Source organism: Petaurus breviceps, unplaced genomic scaffold, assembly GCF_028583685.1.
Source record: "Petaurus breviceps papuanus isolate PSGF00001 unplaced genomic scaffold, PetGlider_PUasm1.0 90650, whole genome shotgun sequence".
NCBI classification, from domain to species: Eukaryota; Metazoa; Chordata; class Mammalia; order Diprotodontia; family Petauridae; genus Petaurus; species Petaurus breviceps.
Window position 1 is genome coordinate 3,184,979 of NW_027187299.1, and position 24,149 is coordinate 3,209,127.

Below are 24,149 nucleotides of genomic sequence, written 5' to 3' on the forward strand. Positions count from 1 at the left end.
TCTTAACTCCATCTCCATTAGTTCTCAAACCCAGGCTTACACATCCTACATTCCATTCTCAGCTTGTTCCCTATCTCTGCTTTGACCCCAGATCAATTTAAATTCAGATAACCTTTCAGTCTGGACTTGGGTTTTCAGCAGGAAAGGAAAATACTATTGAGGAAACTCCATCTACAGAGGCAAACGACAGATTATGGTTTTAGAGTACTACATGAAACATCAAAATCTTAAAGGACTTACCTAGGGTCACAAAGTCAGTATATGTCAGAAAGGAGACTTTAACCCAAGGTTTCCCTGGCTTCAAGGCCTGACTATAAAACTTGAGTCAGTCATTTCAGATAAGCCAAGGTCTGAATAATTGGGGTCAGATGTTTTATTTATTATTATTATATTGTGCAATTCCAGAGGGGGAAAAATCCTAAAAACTTGGCACTTCTGTATTAATTCACACAACTAACAACTGGTAAGGAAAAAAATACACGCATATAAATTTATATTTATATATATATATATACATATATTGTATCATCTATAAGGTTTTATTTTTTAAATTATTATTCTTAAATTTTTGAACCAACCCCTGAATTCATTGCTATAGGAGAACATTGCACCAAAGTAGATCTGCAATTACCTTTAATGCATAGTCTTAGCTAGTTGCCTGGGGCATTGAAAGGTTACCTCACTTGTCCAGTGTTGTAAAACCACTACTATAAGACATGAGACTAGATCTTCCTAACTTGACTACCTTTCTATCTTCTAGACCGGTAGTGTCAAACTCAAATAGAAAGGGGGTCGCTAATCCATACATAAGGATCCCTACAGACTGTGTATGGACTTAGTTTTACAATGTAATGTTATCTATGTTTTATTGTATTTCTACTAATGTTATTAAATATCTCCCAACTACATTTTAACCTGTTCTGGGCCTCACTGGAGAGTGTTATGGCTACATGCAGTCCACAAGTGGCATGTTTTATACCTCTACCCTAGACAACGGCTTTCTTTTCATGTGTTAAAGCTGGTAGAATCCTATGAACTCTTTAAGAGGCAGACCAGTTTTCCACTACTATTTAAAGACAGTATAACTGAAATCTGTTGAAAGAGTAAAAGGTACTGGGTTATGTGATATTTAGCAAGAACATATTCAGGATATATTAGATGGGACAAAAAGATTCCTATCACAAATTTAATTACTATGGGTTTCCATAAGACTTATAGGATAAACTGTTTTCAAGGTTTGAGCAAACAAGAATGTATATATAATGTGTATAAAGAAGACTTGTGTTCCATCTTGCCAATGATGCTTACCATCTGTTTGATTTTAGGCAAATATAACCTCCCCGAACCTTATTTTGAAATAAGGAGACTGAAGTCAAGGGAGATTAAGTAACTTGCTCTAGGTCATGCAGGCAGTAAGCATGTAAAATGGGGATTGCATCCAGATCTTTCGATTCCAGAGCCAGAGCTCTTTCCAATGGTCCATGATGATATGAGCCTATGAAATATATCAACATTACAAGAATACAAGTTCTCAGAAAGGCATGTGAAGGAAACAAAAAAAATCCCACATTAACTGGGGAGTGGCTGACATTAACATTCCCCTCTGTATAGAGTGTATTACACAGAAGATAATGCAGAGAACATAACCTAAGAAATTGACGTATCCTAGTTATCAAGCGCAGCCTGTGTTACCAATGTTAAAGTGCAGTTCATTAATATCATCCTTATGAAACAAAGAAAAATGAAAATTATGAGTGATGAAGGAAGAAAATCACTAGCTTACCTGCTTCTGGATCTTGGAGACAACTTCAAATCAATGCCAAACTAGAATGAAAGAGATGGGCAAAGGGAGGAGGAACATTACAGATTAATACAAAGATAATAAAAGTCATGAGAATCAGTGTGGCACTGTGACTTGCTAGTAGAATTGTAAAGATCTGGGTTTCAGTCCTAACTTTGACATATATTGGGTGTGTAACACCACTCAGTGCCAAAACAACTCTCTAATACTATATAAATTGAACAAAAGGTACTAATCCACATAGAGTGAAGGAGTTTCTTTGCTGGGAATCCTCAGTCTACAAACACAGGTGTCAAAGCACAGGACTTAAAGTGTAATTGGGAACTATTTTTAAAAGAAATAAAAATACAATAGAATATAACATCAATATATGGTTTTCTCATTCAATATACAGCCTGCAGGGATCCTAAAGTAGGGATTAGTCTCTCTGTCCTCCTACCCCACCATCTGAATTTGACACCATGGCCCCACACCAATGAAATCATAGATCATATTGTTATCCATAATTGCTCACATATAACACTAATTCATAAATATTTAATAACATTTTATAGCCATCATCACACTAAATACTCATATTCAAACTACAGTAGATGGAACTAAAAATTTTCTAAATGATCATATTTCCAGAGTTTCCAATTCAAAGTCAATGCAAAAAGTTTTGCTTTTTTTTTTTTTTTTAACATCCTTAGAGTTTGTCTTGTTTAAGTTTATTACCTTCCTTAGCATACACGGCCTCTGGAAGAAGTGGGTATGGGTGAGGGGAGAACTTGGAAGACGGTATTTAACATCTGGCCCTGGAACAAAAACACTTATATCAGGGGTGGCCAGGTGGCTCAGCGAGTAAGAGCAGTGTCGGGATGACCTGGAGATCAAATCTGGGCTCAGATACTTAGTACCACACCTAGAAATGACTGGCCGTGTAACCTTGAGCAAGTTACTTAACCCCAATTGCTTAAAAAAAAAACACTTATCTGAAAGTGAGTATGGGTGCAGCTGAGAGGTTGAGCTGGCATGGTATATTTGGGGAGTGGGCAATGGGGGACAATTAAGTCAGAATAGCTCTAATAATGATAACATTTATGTTGTGCTTTAATTTTTTCAAGGAACATTGCACATATTATCTCATTTGATTTTCACAGCACTATGAGGAAGGTCTTACTATCATCTCTATTATATATATATATGAGAAAACTAAGGTTGAGAAGGTTGAATGACTTGCCCAGCATTTGAACTCGTCTTCCTGACTCCAAGCCTACTGCTTGATCCACTCAGCAATCTAGAGTTTTGCATAGCAACATATATGGCTGTGACCTGAATTCTAGTGATCCCTTCCATAAGCATGCATCAGTATGAAGTAAATAATTATGAAAAACTGTAAGATCAGATTTCATCTGGAGCAATATATCTGAGTCATGGGGATCTACACTCTCTCTGGTTTCAGGTTTGCATGGTGACTATCTGAGGGGTATTGAATAAGTTGCATATTGGGTTATCCTCCCTGAATTCCCTTTTTCTTTCCCTAGCTCTTCTCAAGCTAGCACTTGCCTGTCTCAAATTAACTTTCAACACATTTTGTAACAGAAGCCAGGAACATTGATTCTATCCTTTGATTTATTACTCAACTGAATGGATCCACAAGTGATTTTTAAAGGGAGATTGATTTTTTAAAAGTTCTATCTGTATTGAAAGGGAATGGATATTATGGAAAAAAGCAGGCTTAGGGTAAATTACAGGATCATTGTGAAAACCATGAATAGCTATACAAAGTGGTAGGAATCTCTAAGAGCACTGAAATAAAGATGGGCAGCTCTTAAACTATAAACCCCACCTCTGCAATATACACCAGAGGAGGCAGCTAAGGGAGTGACTCCCTGTTTTGTGAGAAGTGTTCTAAGTCAATTCTTAGAAATGACTGGAGTAGAATCACATTCTTGGAAATCATCTCAACTCTTATAAAGAGAGTCTTTAAGGAGCCAGCAGCTTCCCTGGAAAACCCAGGATAATCAGCATAAGAGCCTAGTGAACTTCAAATCTTCATGAGGCTCTTTTCCAAAACAATCGAAGTTTTCTGGGGCAGGGGGGGGGGCGGGGTGAGTAGATGTTGTGCTTGGCCCTATCCTCTAAGGAGGAGGTGGACATACTTTCTAACTTCAACTGGTGGATGAATTTCCCGTCCCAAGAGTCCAACTTCTCTAGCTTCCATTCTCTTTCATCTTTTTTCATGCCTCTTGAAGGTGTTCAGCCTCTCTTCCTCCAGCCACTTGGCATTCTCTTTTGTTTCTTGCTGTTTTCACTCCAGTTCTTCTGCTGGGAGTTTTCTGGTGTGACCTGGATCATGTCTCCTTTGATACAGTTCCTTTTAGTTGAATGCCTTTAGTGTGGCCTCTTTCTTTCCTGTTTACTTTGGAATTGTGCTGTCTATGTATAAGGGACCATAACCCTTGGATCCTGGGTCCCAGCACCCCAGGTGCCCTTTCTGTTGGGGTGTTTTGGGAGCACGTGGGAAGTGCCCTGTGACCTAGAATAATGCTTGACCCTATATGCTCCCCTGGTTTCAGTTACCAGGGGTTGCATTAGTTTCTGATCATGGTCAGTATCTAACAGGAGGAGGACTTGCCATCTTCTTTTGAGACTCTACAGGGATCCCCTCTTCCTCACTGGCAGAGTGGTCACTGCTGCAGCTGCAATGCATGTACTTCTTTTGCTTTTTCCCCTTTTTCTTTTTAAAGCTCATTTGCAACAAATTATTTGATTTTCTTCATTTTCACTGGCTTATTCAAGACTTCTTTTTCTCTTCCTTCTTCTTTTGAATAGTGAAAAGCAGGTCCTCCCAGGTTTTGCTGGCTGTGTCAAGTAGGGAATTGGCATCTGAGGGGGCAAAGGTGGAGCCTGGAAGAAGTCCTATCTCTTAATGAACAACCTGCTTCTTTGTCTTCCATCTTTTCAAAATTGTATTTGTCAATAGGACTTCCCATCAGGTATTCATCACAGTTCACCATCTCACCAGAGCTCTGGTACATCCAGTCTAGTTTTGTTTCTTTTTTTGTGACAGTTCCCACACCCTCTGCATAGCATTGCATATCCTCCTGTGCCCTCTCTTCCTGAAGCTCCCAGTACAGCTCTTCAATCTTTTTCCTTTCTACCTCATGTTTCTGCTTGGCCTTCTACACTTTCTCCACATTTCAGAGAATCTGTGGGTGCCAGCTTTTCTTCACATTCCAATCTCCATCTTCTATAATGGTGTGTTCTATTGTGACAACCACAATACAGTAAGATTTTAGCAGAACCAAAAGTCAAATTAAATTATGCTTTAACAAGCATGCAGAAAGACTTTCTTCAATGGTTGAAATTGATTCTTCAATACCCCATGCCTGAATGAAAGGTAGAGTTGGTGAGAGCTTGGGAGAAGAGATCCTGGTCTTCTGGCTTCCAGCTTTAGACTTGTGGTTCACAATTCTCTTTAGGGAAAGGTTCCTGAAAGACCCTGGGAAGAAGCCACCTAGAGAAGAGCTGGCAGGTCAATCACATTCCTATCCCAAACTTGCAACATTAGACTTGGGAATTTCATCTTTGGTGAGATATGAGACTTTCAGATTGAGGTGAGATATCTCACTCCCAATACGAGAGTTCATTCAACTCTGTGAATTATATATATATATATATACATATATATGTAATTTTTTTCATTTATATTCTTTCTCTGATTTCTATTTGCTCTTAAATAAATGCTATTCTCCATCTCTTTGCATATGAATAAATCACAGTTCAAAGATTAATATTTGCTGTATATGTGAGAAATACGGAGGATACATAGCACCAGTGATAATAGGAATGCACTACAGATAGACATGGAAAAGATCCATTATGTGTCACAATTATATGTTGCACTTTTCTTCTATATAACATAAAGAAGGCCAGGAAGTAGACAATAGAGAAAGTTTCTTTCCTATGAAAGTTCTTCATTCACCATTTTCAGACACTTGCATCATACAGATCTTTCAGGGACAAGAGGAAGACCATAGTATTCAAAGAAGTATTGGAGATGTCTTCAAGAGGCTGGGAACCTATACACAGAAAAGGAGGTAGATTTTGGCTCAGAATAAGAGAGCAATTTCTGATAAAAGAGTTAGCCAATAATGAAGTATGATTTTAACTTAATTGATATTTTCACAGATCACCTTCAATCAAACTATCATTTCCCATACTAGTTTGAGAATTGCCCTGCTTACTCTTTTTTAACTTTTTAATTTTGTATTACATATTTAAAGAACAATGAATTACAATACTATATAAACTATTTGGAAAAATAGGCAAAGAAGGAGTCCTATCAAATTCCTTTTATAATACAAATATGGTGCTGATACCTAAACCAGGAAGAACCAGAACAGAGAAAGAAAATTATAGACCAATTTCACTAATAAATATTGACCTTAAAATTTTTAAATAAAATATTAGCAAAGAGATAAGAGCGATTTATCACCAGGATAATATACCTGCCTAGGTGGGATTTATGCCAGGAATGCAGGACTGATTCAATATTAGAAAAATTATCAGCATAATTGATCATTCTTTAGCAAAACCAACAGAAACCATATGATCCTCTCAATAGATGTAGAAAAAAGTTTTTGACAAAATACAGCACCCATTCTTCTTAAAAAACTAGAAAGTAGGAGCAACTAGGTGGCACAGTGACTAGAGCACCAGCACTGGAGTCAGGAGGTCCTGAGTTCAAATCCAGCCTCAGACACTTAACACAAAAACTAGCCATGTGACCTTGGGCAAGTCACTTAACCCCAATTGCCCTAAAAAAAGGCAAAAAAACACACTAGAAAGCATAGAAATAAAAGGAGCTTTCCTTAAAATGATAAGTAGTATCTATCTAAAACCATCAGCAAGCTTTCCCAATAAGATCAGGGGTGAAGTAAGATGCTCATTATTGGCACTGTTATTTAATATTGTACTAGAAATACTGATTCTATCAATAAGAGAAGAAAAAGGCATTGAAGGGAATTAAGGTAGGCAATGAGGAAACAAATCTATCACTCTTTTTCCCATTTAAAATTTATTTATTTTTAAATTATTTTTTTGTTTTCAACATTTATTTTTATAAGATTTTGAGTTCTAAAATTGCCCCCTCCCTCGAAATTAAAACTATTACTCCTTGCAGATGACATGATATATTTAAAGAATCCTAAAGAATCAATTAAAAGACTACTTGAAATAATTAACTACTTCAGCAAAGTTCAAGATTATAAAACAAATCCACATAAATCATCAGTATTTCCATATATTAACCAACAATGCTCAGCAGCAAGAGATGGAAAGAGAAGTTCCATTTAAAGTAACTGTAGACAATATAAAACATTTGAGTCTGTCTGCCTGCCAAGACAAACTCAGGAATTATATGAACACAATTACAAAACAATTCACACAAATAAAGTCATATTTAAATAATTGGAAAAATAACAGTTGCTCATGGGTAGGCAGGCTAATATAGTAAATGGCAATTCTACCTAAATCAATTTACTTATTCAATGTCATACTAATCAAACTACAAAAAAAATTTATAGAGGTAGAAAAAATAATAACAGATTTCATCTGTAAGAACAAAAATTTCAGAATATCAAAAGAATTAATGAAAAGAAATGCAAGAGATGATAGCCTAGTTGTACCAGATCTAAAACTGTATTATACAGAAGCAATCATCAAAATTAGTTGATCCTAGCTAAGGATCAGTGGAATAGGTTAGGTATACAAAATACAGTAGTTAATGGCTGTAGTAATTTACTGTTGGATAAACCCAAAGACTCCAGCTTCTGAGATAAGAACTCATGGGCAATCAAATTGTGCAAACTCTGATCAAACAACATCACTACTAGGTCTGTATCCCAAAGAGATCATAAAAAAGGGAGAAGGACCTACACGTACAAAAATATTTATAGTAGCTCTTTTTGTGGTGGCAAAGTATTGGAAACTGAGGACATGCCCATCAACTGGGGAATGGCTGAATAAGTTGTGGTATATGAATGCAATTGAGTATTATTGTGCTATAAGAAATGATAAGCAGGCAGATTTTCAAAAAATCTAGAAAGACTTACATGAATTAAGGCTGAGTGAGGAGAACAGAACCAGGAGACCATTGTACACAGTAACGGCAAATTGTGACGATCACCTATGATTGACTTAGTTATTCTCAGCAACACAATGATCCAAGACAATTACAAAAGATCCATGACAGAAAATGCTATTCACAACCAGAGAAGGAACTATGGAGTCAATGTAGATTGGAGCATATGACTTGCACATTTTTTGTTTTTGTTTTTGTTTTTCCTTTTTGTTCTGTTTCTTCTTTTACAACATGACTAATGTGGAAATATATTTACATGATTATACACATGTAACCTATATCAGATTGCTTGCCATCTTGGGAGGAGAAATAGGAGGAATAGAGGAAGAAACAGTTTGGAACTCAAAATCTTATTTTAAAAAAGTGAATGTTGAAAACTATCTTTACATGTAATTGAAAAAAACTGCAAAAAAAAGATAACATTTTCTTAGGTAGTTTGAAAGAACATACACAGATCAAAGGCTTGGGCTTGAGTTGTATATAGTAGGATAATACTAAAAAATAAAATTGGGTAGGGATAGGTAAAATGGAGCAATATTTTCATACAAATTAGGCATGAATGGAAGAACTATTACAGTGGAAGCTGGAAGAGGTAAAGAGCTGGTAGTGCTAGAACTTTATTCTCACAAAAACTGGATTAAACAAGGAATATATATCTAAAACATCATAAAAATCTTCTTAACTTACACAAAGAAATAGGAAGGTGAGGGCATAGTCTAAGAAAGGAACTCTTAGAAGATTGTGCAGATCAAGAAATAGAAGGGTAAGGGAAGAGGATAGGGGAGGGTCTCAGAAGGGTGGGTAAATTAAGGAAGAGAGTAAGGTGAGAGGATAAGGGAGGGACTTAAAGGGAAGAAGGGAGAGACTCTTAGAAGTGTGGGTAGATTAAGGAATAAGAGGGTGAGAGCAGAGGATAGGAAGGGATTCTTAGAAGGTGCAGATTGTGGAGGCAATAGTAGGAAGTAAATTAGACATGGGGAGGGATAGGGTAAAAGGGGAGGGAGAGAAGAAGACACAGGAAAAACAGGATTGAGGGAAATGTACATCTAGTAATTATGGAATACTATTGTGTTGTAAGAAATGAGTTGGTTGATTTTAGAAAAAAACATGGACTTGCTTGAAATAACAAAAAGTCAAATGAGCAGAACTAAGAGAACTTTGTATAGAGTAACAGCAATATTGTTCAAAGAACAACTGTGAACTAAGTTATTCTCAGTATTATATCAAATACAAAGGACCCATGAAGGAAGATACTATTCACCTCCAGAGAGAAATGAAAAACTGAATTATTCATGTATTTACATCCCTATATACATATATATGTAAAAATACTATTTCACACACATACATATATGCATATCTATCTGTTCATGTATATGTATGTATGTGGCCTAAAATTTTTTTCTTCCTTATTTTTGACAAGGAAGGGTTAATTATTCCAGCGTACCCTTAGTCAAGCCCTGGGACCTGAGTTTCATTAATATTTTAAGAGTTTGTATTAGGGTACTTTACAAATTTGTTGTGGTCCATGGCATAGTTCCTAAAGTACACATTAAGTTTAGTATTTTATACATGGAAATTGCTTTAAATGTGTTTTTCCCATCCAACTTTGATGTCAGGATGCTAGAAAGTCTCTTAATGTATATTAGCCACAGCTTTCTCCTTGATATATTTATGGTCAATATGTCATGCTTGAAGGATACTTAATCATTTGTAGATATTGCCTTCAATTCAATGTAAATTGCAGATTCAAGCTTGAAACTTTTGGTTTTTATATTTCTGTAGAACACATTAAGCATTTTATACTTATTGAATCCGAATTATATTCAGAGATCATTGAAAAAAATCCCACAGGTTGAAGGAGCCACTTTATTTGTTTTCTCAGAGGAGCCATATGGCTTGATATAATCCTGGTACATCAAATGATTAAAATGTGGTGGTTTGTTTCCCTCTTTACTATTGTTATCAGGGTATAGGTTATGTTCAGGGAAGACTAGAACCTCTGGTATAAGTACTGGCAAGTTCTTTTCAGGGCTGTTTTCTACCTTTGTTATCCACCTGATCCATCTAACTCTTGCCTATGGCTCCAAGAAGCTGTAGCATGCAACCATTTTGGCAGACAGGCTAAACCAGATTGAAGGTAACTGAAGGATCTCAAATCCTTTGGTGAGTTGGGGTGAGGGTCTATCCCAAGCATATGAAAACTTCCTCTAGTGGAATAGATGAATGACAACAATTTGTTCCAATGGCCATAAAAATGGCTGACATAAGCACTGTGGAATGCTTAGAACTGGGATAGATAGAGAAGACACTGTATCCCAAGCCATCACTAATCATCTTGATTTTGTCTTGCTATTGGACTCTGATACTCTGAAAGAGAGAATGAGACTGAGGACTTCCCCCAACTCTGTCTCACTTCAATCCACTTTAAGTGTGAATGAAAAGACATCACCCATACCATTTTACCATTCATTTCACCTATATCAAAGTCCTGTGATAACAGGCAAGTGAAGAAGCAGCAGGTGCAGATATACTGGGAACTTGAGTCACAACCTTACACACAGGCAGCCCAGGCCATAGGGTCATCCTTTCACTGAAAGCAACAATGGGATTTGGCAGCACCCTGGGTGTCTGAGAAGCCTTTTAAGAATTGCATTGCTCACTTTCTGGTGTGAGGAAAGAGCTAGAAAAAAATGCCCTAAAAATTGTCTGCTATACCCAGCCCTGGCCTGTTTACTATAAGTAGGCAACAATCCCACACTGTGTTCAAAACACAAAAAAGTACAAAAACTTCTGCAAAGACAGTTCCACTCACCAGTACATAAAATGTCTACACACTTATGGACAAGATTAAATCTAGTAGACCTCAAAGATGTATAGCTCTTGGGGTGGCCAGGTGGCACAGTAAGAGCACCAGCCCCAGAGTCAGGAGACCTGGGATAGAATCCGAGCTCAGATACTTAGCACCACACCCAGAAATAACTGGCTGTGTAACCTTGAGCAAGTTACTTAACCCCAATTGCTTTAAAAATAGATGTATAGCTCTTGTTGTAAGAGAACTCAGCAGGTATCACATCCAAATAGCAGCCTTAAATGAAATAAGAACAGTAAATGAAGAACAGCTTATTGAACTCAGAACTGGATATATTTTTTTTTCCTGGAGTGGTTACAATGAAGGTGAGCACCATGAAGCTAGCACAGGTTTTTCAATAAAAACTAATCTAGTCAACCAACTTGTATGCCTACCAAAAGGAGAGAATAACAGGCTCAGGGCAATGCAATTGCCACTTGCAGGAAAGCACCATGTCCCTCATCAGTGTGTATGCTCCCACTCTGACAAACCCTGATAAGGTCAAAGAAAAATTGTATGAAGACCTGGAGACTCTCATCATAAATGTGCCAAAAGAGGACAAGCTTATAATTCAAGGTGACTTTAATGCTAAAGTAGGCTCAAATTATCCAGACTTGGCAGGGAGTCCTAAGGAGGAATGGAGTTGGAAACAGCAAGAGCAATGGTCACTTACTACTGAAGACTCATGCATCTCATGACTTTCTCATCACCAACACTGTCTTCCATTTGCCTAAATGCAATAGAACTTTATGGATGCCCCCTCGCAGCAAACATTAGCATTTAGTAGACTATGTTATTGTAAGGAGAAGAGATAGATGTCAAAATGATGAAGACAATGTGTGGTTCAAAGTGCTGGACTGATCACAGACTTATAATTTCCAAGATAAATATCTTCATTCCACATCAGTGTGGCCCCAAGGCAAGGCAACTACCAGAAGACTTAATATCAATAGATCAGAGCACTTCTCTGAGTGGGAACAGTTCATTGCAACTTGGAGAAAAATCTGAGCCAACACATGATTGACAACAGTGGAGTAGGAAAGGAGTACGCAGCTTTCAGAGATTTGGTACAGCAGTGCATTTGCTCATCTGGATCAAAACGCTCACAAACATTAAGATTGGTTTGATGAAAATGTTGGGGGAAATTCAGAAGCTGCTAAATAAAAAACAAGAACTCCACAAGGTTTATCAGCAGAATGGTTCATCTGTCTCTAAAAAGGCAGTATTTAACTCCACCGAAAGTAAAGTATAAGTGAAACTTGGAGAGATATAGAATTCTTAGAGAAGAAGGCAGATAAAATTCAATTTTATGCTGATTATAAAAATCTGGAGTATTTTTATGATGCTCTGAAAGGTATTTGTGGGCCAAAGACCCATGATGCATTTCTGCTACTCAGTAATGATAGAGCCACATTGATTAGTGATAAGGACATGATCCTGGAGAGATAGGCTGAACACTTCCATAGTGTTCTCAACAGACCACCATCAATCAATGCTGAAGCGATTACCTCAGGTTGAAGTAAGTCCCTCTCTAGTCAAATTTCCAACTGAAGAAGAGGTTTTGATTACTTTTAGGGTCCTCTCTTGTTACACAGTGCCTGGTGTTGATTCTATTCCAGCTGAGATTTACAAAGCAAGAGGTCCACTGCTCATACAAAAGCTGGCTAAAAATTCCCAGGTTTTATGGCAATAGATTCTCTCAATTTAAGGATGTCTCCATTGTCCATTTCTATAAAGGTAAAGGAAATAGACTGTCCTGTGACAATCACAGGGTAGGTCTCTCTCAGTCATTGCTGGAAAGATTCTTGCCAGAGACCTCCTTAATAAGCTAATCCTTCACCTAGAAGATGGTCATGAACTTGAGAGCCAGTGTGACTTCAGAAAGGACCAAGAAACAATTAATATGGTGTTTGTTGACCAACAACTCCAGGAGAAATGCCAGGAGCAGAACAAAGTCTGTACACGACATTTATCAATCCGACTAAGGTCTTGGATACCATCAGTTGTGAGAGCTTATGGAAAATTATGTCAAAATTTGGTTGCCCAGAGAAGTTCTTCAGTATTGCATGTCAATTTCACGATGACATACTTGCCTGGGTTCTGGATAATGGACAATGCTCTCACACTTTCCCAGTCCCCAGTGCAGTGAAGCAAGACCATGTCCTTGTTCCCATAGTTTTTAGCATGATGTTTTCAGTGATATTATCAGACACCTTGAATTGAAAACAAACACAGCATCAAGGTCAACTACCTCACTGATGGTAAATTGTTTAATTTAAAGGGCTACAAACTAAGAGTAAAGTGGAGGGAAAGTCAGTGCATGATTTTTTTGCTCTCAGATGATTGTGCAGTCAATGCAGCCACAAAGCATGGATCAATGCTCTGTTGCCTGTGCTAATTTTGGCCTAACAACACCAAGAAAATAGAGGTTCTTCACCAGCCAGCATTATACCATCCATATATGGAACCATCAATTATTGCAAATGGAGAAATTTTGATATGTTCACTTACCTTGGCAGTGTACTTTTCGAGGATGTACTCATAAATAATAAAGTTGACAAACTAATTGCAAGAGCCAGTTCAGTGTTTGGGAGGCTCCAAAGGAAAGTATGGGAAAGAAGAGGTCTTAGATTACCTACCAAACTGAAGGTCTTCAGAGGTGTTGTGTTGACCTCATTCTGTGAAACCTAGACAGTATACCAGCGCCATGCCAGAAAACTGAATTCCTTTCCTTTGGATTATCTTAGAAAGATTCTGAAGATCACCTGGCAAGATAAGGTGCTGGGCACTGAGGTCCTTTCTTCTTGAGTTAAACTGCCAAGTATTCAAACTACTGCAGACAGGGTGTATCAGCAATGCCATATTCACAATGCCTATGGAGATTACAAATATGCTGATATAATTATCCATCACAAAATACATCATGCTTGTCATATGGGGGAATAAGCTAGAAAATTTATTAAGATACCAAAAGACTGAGTCCCAAAACCAGAAAGTGAAAGCCATCAGAGTAGTTATGACATTGGCACAGGTAGATAAAGTAGAAAGCACCCACATTTTCAAGCCTTTGAAACAGAACAGGCTACCTCAGGTAAAGGTCCTCCTCTCCCCACTCACAGCAACCACCCAGCGTCCGGGAAGCACGTTCCCAGCAGCTCCGGCCCCTGGCAGTCCTCAGCAGGAGTCCTTAGCAGAAATTCTGGCTAACTCAAAAAGGGCTTCGCGCTGCAGCTGCCTCTGCTGCTGCTGCCGGTCGCCACCACCGCCAGCCACCGCAGGAACTCTAGTTTGGCTTCCGCTTCCTCTTGCCCCGCCCCTTCCTGCTACGTCAGCAAGTCCAATGGGGCATGGAAGATCTTTAAATCCCATAACCCTTACACAGGGCAACTCCAATAGTCTTGCCATGTTGTTGAAATGTCAAACATATGTTTCCCTGAAATACTTCTACAGAGAACCATGCAAGGAAGTCACTCACCTGAAAGTAATAAGAAGCAATACAAAGACACTCTCAAAGTCTCTCTGAAGAACTTTGGAATCAATTGTGTGATATGGGAGATGCTGGCAAAGCACCACAAAGCACGGCATGCCCCCACTAAAGGAGATATTGCGATGTATAAGCCAAACAGAATTGCAATAGATTAAAAGAAACAGGAAATGTGTAAATTTAGAGATACCTCTACACCAAATGTTCTTACAGACTATTTTTGTCTGGTCTGTGTTAGAGCCTTCTGAGCTCATATTGGTCACGATTGGATACACTGTACTTTGACTCCAACATGGTGATGTCATTTAGATCCTCTGTAAAGGAAGTAAAATAAACAACCAACTATTGTTATCACATTCTCTTTCTTCCTCCTCTATTGATCTAGCACTGTGGAGAATTTTCATTCTAAAAAATCCCTTCACCCATGAAGAATGTCAACTTGCTTATGACTTACGGTCTTAGAGAGTTTCCTAAGACAGCAAGATGTTAAAGGACTTGCCCAGAATTACATGGCAAGTAGATATGAGAAGTAGGAATCGAATCCAGGTCCTCGACAGCAGTCATATATCTACCACAGCATACTGCCTCTCATTGTTATCAATATTATTATTCAGTCCATGGTCTGTGCTGTCAACACATATAGCCTTCTTCCAAGTGATTTTCTCACTCTGGAAAATCATCTTCCCTGTCATCTGGGCAATCCGTCTTATCAGAACTGTTAAAAAAACATTTCATGATATCTGTATCACTAACAAATAGACCCACAGGCACCTGCTTACAAACTTGCACCCACACTTTTATGTCATTTGCATTATTTGTTCATGGAGCGTGAACAAGTCTCCCTTAGCAGTTTAAGATTCTGTACCAGGCTATTTGGATGAGGGCTTACTCTGACAACTAAAAATCATTAGAAAATAACACTTCTACTGACATGATTAGGCCTCCTTAATGTCTGCCTTTGGGAAAAAATAATTTATTAAGCAATGGTAAAAATCACATCTTTAATGTTATAACATTGAAAGCCCTTTATGGTCTTTGGATAAGGGATAAATTTTATCATAGAACCTCTTCTATACCAATGCTTCATATTTTAAATATTAGCACAGTTTACAGGTCAAAATAATCAGCAAAGTAAAATTGGGGTCCAGGTAGATGGTTACCAAAAAACCTAACAGGACTGTGAGACACTATTTCTATTTACTTAGGAAAATTGCTTTACTTACTTAAACCTGGAGTTCTGGAGTGATACCTTACTTAAGTATCAGACAAGGGGATACAATACTCAAGTTCCTCTTTTACATATATACATATTAACTTACACTGTTTAAACAATGTATAGATGAGGAGCTTCTTTGAAAACTCTAGACGTGGGTGGGGAACCCGAGGCCTTGAGGCCGTATGTAGTCCTCTAGGTCCTTTTACTAAGTGTTATTGTTATGTGAAGTTTGGATTCAGTCAAAGGGCAGCACTTGAGGACCTTGAGGGTCACATGTGGCCTTGAGGCTGCAGGTCCCCTCCCCTTGCTCTAGGATGATGAATATTTCCAATCACCAAATACACCCACAAACAGAACATGTGAGGAAAATCAAGAGCTCCTGCTTCTGCTTAAATCCTAGCTCATTAATACTTGGCACTTGCCAAAATAGGTGTTGTCAGTGATCACAAAGAGACTGATTCTTTCATCATTATAAAACTGTTCAGATGAGAGTTTATAAAAAATCCACAAAATTCATTCACTTAAGAATTTTAAGACTCCTTTTCACTGGCTTTAGCTTTATAGTGCCCTAACATTTTGAAATAGTAAGGCTACCCTTCTGAAAATGCATTTATCTCAATTAAGTACATTTGCTCTTTAAAAGCAGTCTGTTCTTTAAATGAATATTAGGGCATAGATAGGAAAATCCTTAGCTGTTTTAATTAAAGACCATTCAGATAAAATATAATCCAGATGGCCTGATTTAGGGAGAAATCCATGCAGCACAAGAAAACTACCCTGAACTAATATAATCTAATATAATCTAACCTAATCACTCTAATCATAGCAACCAAGGTGCTAATTGAAAGGATCCAGAGATTGCCTCCACAAAAAAACAAAAACAAAACCAACAAACAAAACGTTACCAAAACACAAGGATTCAAACTCTCAGATACATAGTGGTTAAATTTATTAATTCAATTGAGAAACAACAAATTCTGCAATAGACTAGGAGACCTTCTAATACAAAGGAAAAGAAATATTAGGTCTGTGCCTTTTTCTAAAAAAGAATTCCTTCCCTTATTCTCTTTATTATTTGCGTTCTCTTTCTGTCTATTCTAGATATTTTTATTTGATTCATGACTGTTTCACAGAAAAAGCACAGGAGGCATGGAGCTCTTGGGCTTCAATCCCTGACAGCTTCTTGATCTGGTCAGACAAACAGACAGCTTTGGAGGGGTTAATAATCAGCTTTGTTCTAGTCTAGTCTTTTCAAATGGTTGTTGGGAGAACTTGCTTCTACAGCATTCCCTAATCAACCTTCCTGCAGGGGCTGGCAAGAAGTGGGGGCAAGTACCCCCATATTAATGAGGTCAATTATGATTATATAATTATAGTCTCAATAATGAGACAGGCATGCTTGTGTGCTCCCCTACATTGCCTCAAGCCTCAATGGAGGCCTGGCCGACGGAGGCACACACAGACTACCCTATGGGTCCCCTATGGTTTCTCCCCACTCAGTGACTAGAGCCCACCTGCTTTTATAGGGCAACCGACAAAGGCATCTTGCCAACATTAAGCTCACAGATTAACTTTAGCAATATTGTCATTCTGCACAAGCATAGCAAATCTCAATTATGACACTTCCATATTTCATGGCACAACTTCAGTAGGACTGTCTGTCACTATGATTCTAAGAATTACTATCTAGTTTCTTTGAGACTATTCTGGTAGTTATTATCAAACACCTGGAAACTAGACATTCTCATGGCCATGGATCCTGAGAAACTGACTCTAAGAAGGATAACAAAATCCTCCTTACATACTATGACCTTTAAGCTTGCTTAATATTTCCCTATTCTCTATATTTATTATAGAAATAAAACTCATTATTTCGTGTTCTCGCTTCTAAAGTGCTTCCATTACTGCCTTTTAGATCTTGTCCCTTGCCTCACCTTTTTTTTCTGTCAAACCTCACTCTTAGAACTGTTAATTCCTGCAGGCAATAGAGAAGATGTTGCCTGATATAGAAATCTTTCTATGGGACAGATTATGAAGTTTATTGTGTCTTTCACAGTTGATCATCCTTAAAATATTGCTATTTCTTTGTACAATGTTCTCTTGGCTCTACTCATTTTACTTTGCATCAGTTCATATAAGCCTTCCCCTATTTTTCTATAACTACCCTGCTAGTCATTTTTTACAGCACAATAATATTCCATCACAATCAGATACCACAATTTGTGCAGCCTTTTGGCAATTGATGGACACAGCCTCCATTTACAATTCTTTGCTACCACTAAAAGAACTGCTATAAATATTTTTGTAAAAATAAGTGTTTCCTCTTTAATTTGATTTCTTTGGGATACAGTCTTAATAGTGGAATTGCTAAGTCAGAGAGGTCATATACTGTTTTATAGACCTTTTGGTATAGTTACAAATTATTTACCAGAATGGTTGTACTAATTCACAACTCCAACAACAGTGTATTATGCTGTCCCAATTTTTCCACAACCCCTCTGACATTTGTCATTTTCCTTTTCTGTCATGTCAACCAATCTGATAGATGTGAGGTGTTACCTCAGAGTTGTTTTAATGAGCATTTCTGTAAATCAGTTGTGATTTAGTACATTTTTAATGTGACAATTGATAGCTTTGATTTTTTTTCTTCTAAAAAGTGCCTGTTCATTTCCTTTGACCATTTGTCCACTAGGGAATAACTTATTTCTATACATTTGGCTCAGTTCTCTATATACTTGACAGATAAATCCTTAAATAAATCTTCTGTAATTTTTTCTCTAGTTTTCTGTTTTACTTCTAATTTTGGCTGTGTCAGTGTTGTTTGTTCAAAACCTTTTGAATTTCATGTGATCAATATTGTTGATTTTACTTCTTATGACCCTCTGTTACTTATTTGGTTATAAACTCTTCCTTTATATGCAAATTTCATAGGCACATTTTTTTCACATTCCCCTAATTTACTTGTGATATCACCCTTTATTGTCTAAATAATTTATCCATTTTGACTTTGTCTTGGAATAGGGCATAAATCATTAATCTATACCTAGTTTCTGCCAAACTGCTTTCAGTTTTCCCAGAAGTTTTTCGTCAAATATTGATTCTTGTCCCAGAAACTGGGGTCTGTGAAAATATCAAACATTAGATTACTACTGTCATTTACTGCTGTGTATTGTGTATTTAATCTCTTCCACTGATCCACCATTCTATTTCTTGGCTGGTACCAGAATATTTTGATGATAATTGCTTTGTAATAGAATTTGAAACCTGATACTGCTAGGCTACCTTCCTTCACATTTTTTTCCCATTGATTCCCTTGATACTTGACCTTTGTTCCTCCAAATAAATTTCATTATTGTTTTTATAGCTCTATAAGATAAATATTTCAAAGTTTGTTTGGTAAGGCACCAAATAAGTAAATTAATTTAGATGTTTTTAAAAATTGCATTTTATTCTATTAGTTCAGCTTACATGAGGACAATTAATATTTCTCCACTTATTTATACTGTATCTATTTATGTGAAATGTGTCTTATATTTGTGTTCATATAGTCCTTGGGTTTGCCTTGGCAAGTAGATTCCCAAGTATTTTATATTGTCTACAGTTATTTCAAATGGAATTTCTCTCTCCTCTTGCTGCTAGACTTTGTTGGGAGTATATAGAAATGTTGATTGTTTCTGTGGGTTTATTTTATATCCTGCAATTTTACTAAAACTGCTCATTATTTTTCAAAATTTTATTCCTTTACTCTTATTTCTAATCTAATTCTTCCTCTACCACTCTTATTTGATTTGAAAATGATGTTTAGCTCTTCTAGAAATTTTTATTGGCTTTGTGTCCAATTCACATATTATTTCCTTTAAGGTTGTGTTTGTAGCTCTTCAATATTTTACTGTAAATGCTAGCTATGGCAATAAGACAAAAAAAAAAGAAATTGAAGCAATAAAATTAGGCAATGAGGAAGCAATATTATCTTTCTTTGCAGATTGAAGATTTCTCTTCCCTTGAGAAGCAACTAAAAAACTGTTGAAACAATGAACAACTTTTCACATAGAGACAGATATAAACAATTGGAGAAATATTAATTATTCATATGTAGGCTGAACAAATAAAATAAAAATGCCAATTTAAAAAAATGTCTAAATTAATTTACTTATTCAGCACCATACCAATCAAATTTTGACATAGTTATTTTATAGAGCTATAAAAATGATAACAAAATTCATTTGGAAGAACAAAGGTCAAAGAATATCAAGGAAATCAATGGGAAAAAAATTTGAAGGAAGGTAGTCTAGCAGTAGCAGGTTTCAAATTCTATTACAAAGCAATAATCGTCAAAACAATCTGGTACCAGCCAAGAAATAGAGTGGTGGATCAAAATGACAATTCTGACTTCCTGACTATAGGCCTGACACTTTAATCACTGTGTTGCCCAGTTGCCCCCTCAACTGCATACCAGTTTTTTTTCTTTTCTCTAACTCACAAACCTACTTCCCATAGTGACTCTTCCAAACCTTCTATAATCTCTTCTTTCCCCTTACTGTCTCAAGAGAATCTTGTACTTCCTCAAAAAAATGGAGACCATCTGAGACCATCTGTCATGAACTCATTTTTTTTTTCTGAGTCTTTGATAAAGAGATGGCCACTCAAAGACAAAAACTCTAATTGTAACCTTGTTTCCATTCAATGTCATCTCTGGCAGCTAATCTTCTCCTTAATCTCTCTCCAAATCGTCAATGTCTCCCTATCTACTTAATTTCTTATTGATCCCTACAAATATTCCATCATTAAAAATCCCTTTACTAGATCCTGCCGTCCACTATTATCTTATCCTATCTTATCTTATCAAATCTCTTATCTCTAATTCAGAGCCAAACTCAGAAAAAGACCATATATACTCATTGCATCCTTTTCCTTTCCTTTCAAATAATTTTTCAACCCCTCAAAATCTAGCTTCTTGTCTCAGTGCTCAATTGTACCAACTCTAGCTCTTAATTGTGGTCTTTTCTCAATACTCATCCTTCTTGGCATCTCTTTAACATTTGACACAGTTGACTGCTCTCTCTTCCTAAATAATTTATCCTCCTGGGTTATGGTGACTGTTCTCTTTTGTTTCTCCTACCTGTCTGTTCCATTCCTACCAGTCTCCTTTTCTCAATCATCATCCATATCTCACTCCCCTAACTGTGGGTATCTCCTAAGTCTCTGCTATAAGTCCAGATTTTTTCTTTCTATTGGAATCTCATCAGCTTCCCTGTGTATAGGTATTTTTTCTATAACCCTCAGAACTATATATAGCAAATCCTCAGTTCTCTATCCCAAATTTTGAGTTCCTTTCCCATATTACCAATTACTATCAGATAATTTCACCTTGAGGCTTATTCTTACAGAGTATGCATCCCAGATTCAACAGGCTCAAAATAAAACTCTTTATCTTCCCTTAATAAAGTGGCCCCTCTTCCAAACTTCCTCCATGGGTCACCACCACCCTTTCTGTTACTTAGATATGTAATCTTAGAATCATAAACTCTTTGATATCAAAGATTATTTCATTTTTTGTTTTTGAAATCCCAGAGCCCAGTCCAGTGTCTGGCACTGTTGTACTAACAGGTGTTTAATAAATGCTTATTGGTTGATCAGTTGATTCCACATCATTATATTTAATTAGATGCCAAGTCTTGTGGAAACTACCTCAATAACATATTTCATATATGTTCCATCTTTCAATTCATATAGCTTCTACACTAGGAGAATATGAATTGAGTCTTTGACTTTGTCCCCTTAGAATACTTAATTTTCTCCCAGACTTAGTGGATTCATTTAATAATTAATGTTCAGTCCCTCATCACATTGTCATGTATATTCATGTACATGTGTATTTGTTTCCATGCTATATCCCACCTCCCAATGCACTCTAATAAGTCCAAAATAAAATTCTTTGAGGGAAAGGACTGATTTTCATTTGAAATTTTGTATTCTCCAGATGTCTAACACAGTGCCCTAAATATAGTAGGTGCTTAATATACACTTGTTGTGTTGTCCCAGATTTCTTAACTACACTTGAAAATGTACATTTTGTTCAAACTTCCTAAGAGTTAGAATAGGAATTCTTAATTTGTATTGTATTGTGGGCTCCTTGGCAGCCCTCCAAAATGTACGTATCCCTTCTCAGAATAATATTTTTAATTATATAAAATAAAAAACATAGGATTCTACAATGGAAACTATTCATTATATTGAAATATTGTTATCAACATCTTTTCAAAAACAAGTTCATGGATCCAAGGTTAAGAATCCTTTGGTTAGATAGAGCAACGAGGCACTGTATTTTAATGAAATGCTCATTTTTCTCCTTGTGTAGGTTCCAAGTCTTCTCGCTGTCTGGTTTATGATGGCAATAGCTGAGAAAGAGGAAGTATTGGAATGATCTCAGGTGTGGGCTAGAACTAAATACAAGATCTGAGGGGAGGGTATTTCTCCAATTATGTTTGTGTGTATGTTAGTGGGGAGGGAATAGTTGGATTCCTTACCTCCAGCCTACTTGATTTAATCACAGAAATTAAAGGATAAATAACAAGGATGATGAGATATCAATGTGTTCAAGTGTAAATATGAGCTAATAACTAGTATTTACATATCACTTTAATGTTTGCAAAATGCCTTACAAATATTTGATTTTATCCTCACAAAAATCCTAAGAGGTAGGTGTTATTATCCCCATTTTTACAGATGAGGTAGCAGAGGCAGAGAAAGGTTAAACGACTTGTGCTGGGTCACACAACTGCTAAGTGTCTGAGGCTGAATTTCAACTCAGGTCTTCTTGACTTTAGGTCTAGCACTCTATTCACTATATCACTAGGTGCCAATATGCCAACATACTGTCATCTCTATGAACGGTGAAAATATTTGCAAGATTGAATTGGAAGGACATCTGGTCATTGACTGGGAAAAGATTGCCCGCAACCCTAGTAAGCATTTAAAAACTAAATCTGCCAGTGCCAAAATTCATTTCAAGGAGGAAATTTAGGAGTTTTGTGGAACATATATGTCATTTTTCTATTATAGTGCAGTACAGAAAAGTGAATTATGATTTCCTCTACCTCCCTGCCCCCACAATGGTCATGGTGACTTGTAGTAGAGCTAATATTCCAAAACTAGACGCTGTATCTGCCAAGAGAAATTTACACAAGATATAGGAACAGGAAATAATCCAAAACATCATGACCACTGGCAGATGAGAGAAAGAGAACTCTGGATTTAAGGGATAACCAGCCCTTGCAGTCAAAAAAGGAAGTAAGAAGAGAAGCCCAGCTGAATGACTCACTAAGCAGAAACACTGAAAATGAGAGGGAGTTGCATGAGGAAAACAGAAGAGAACTGATATCAAGATTCTACTGCATGAGAGGCATGAGATTAGTGGGTCACATATATAGAATACATGTTTGATCCAGTACCAGTGGCTTTAAATTTATGCCTACTCTTCCCACTGATACTGTTTGCATTTGTGGAAAAGTTTGCTTCAAAGTTAGGGAGGAAGGAGGGAGGTTTTGTAGCTTCTATTCTTCCTTTGCCATCTTATTAAATATATATATATATATATTTTTTTTTACTTTTAGTGAATTGTCTCTGCTGACTAATCTTTTAAGACATATATGTGTTTGTACATACACATACTTTTGTAGAATATACACATTGTAGACATATGCATATGCAGTCACGTGCGTATACATATGTCACCTAGATCACAAAGGATGGACACACACACATACCCATATGGGGAGACACCAGGCACCTGCTTTTGGTAAAAGACATTTTGTGGTCCCACACCACATGGGCTGGAGGAGTCTCTTTCCATTGGCTATATAGTTGAAACTGACTGCATTTAAAAATCTACTTAATGAAGATGCAGTATTGCTCCTTTTCCAGAGGCATCTAGGGCTGAAGTTCTTATTCACTCACTAAGTGACATCATACAGTCATTGAGAAAGGGCTTAAGGGCCCCTCTCCCTCAGACCCTGTGGCTTTGAGAAGTGGACTTGGGGTTGTGGTCTGTTTTGCTTATCAGTTTCAGTTCTACAGTCAGAGAGTGGCATCTCAAAGCCTGGTGGTCAAGCCAGGAGGACCTGTGAACCCCATTACTCTGGGCTGAATGGTACAACTAACTCAGCAAGACAGCCCTCAAATGGCAGGGTGCTGAACAGAAAGCCTGGGACAGGAGGATCGAGCTACACTTGGAACTTGGTGGGACTAATACTATGTAAGAATTGAATGAAACTGTTAACCTAATCCCCCTTCCCTTTCCAGGTAATGATGGGGTCTTGGGAGAATTATGCCTCTCCTACATGCTGGGGGAAGAATATTTGTATGCTTATTCATACTATATCCTTGAAGTAAAAATTCCTTTGTATAGATTTATATGATTGTAAATTTGCAAATGAAACTGGAATGTTGGGTACTCTTAAAATTGTGAGAACACAATTGGCTGGGTCCTGAGCCAGTGACAGACTAGATGTGAAAGAGAGATGATTCCCTACCTACTGCGGGTACTACTGGAGAACCCTGGAGGAGGGTTGGAATATAAAGGATCTGGTCTTCAGGAAGTGGGGGCTAGAAGACAGACAGGTAGATAGATAGATAGATAGATAGATAGATAGATAGATAGATAGATAG

At 37.1% G+C, this 24,149-nt stretch overlaps 1 pseudogene; it reads right to left on the minus strand.

Annotated features, from left to right (window-relative positions):
- Positions 1 to 3,838: 3,838 nt before the first annotated feature.
- Positions 3,839 to 24,149, minus strand: part of LOC138143668 (pre-mRNA-splicing factor CWC25 homolog pseudogene) — a 26,414-nt pseudogene continuing 6,103 nt past the window's right edge.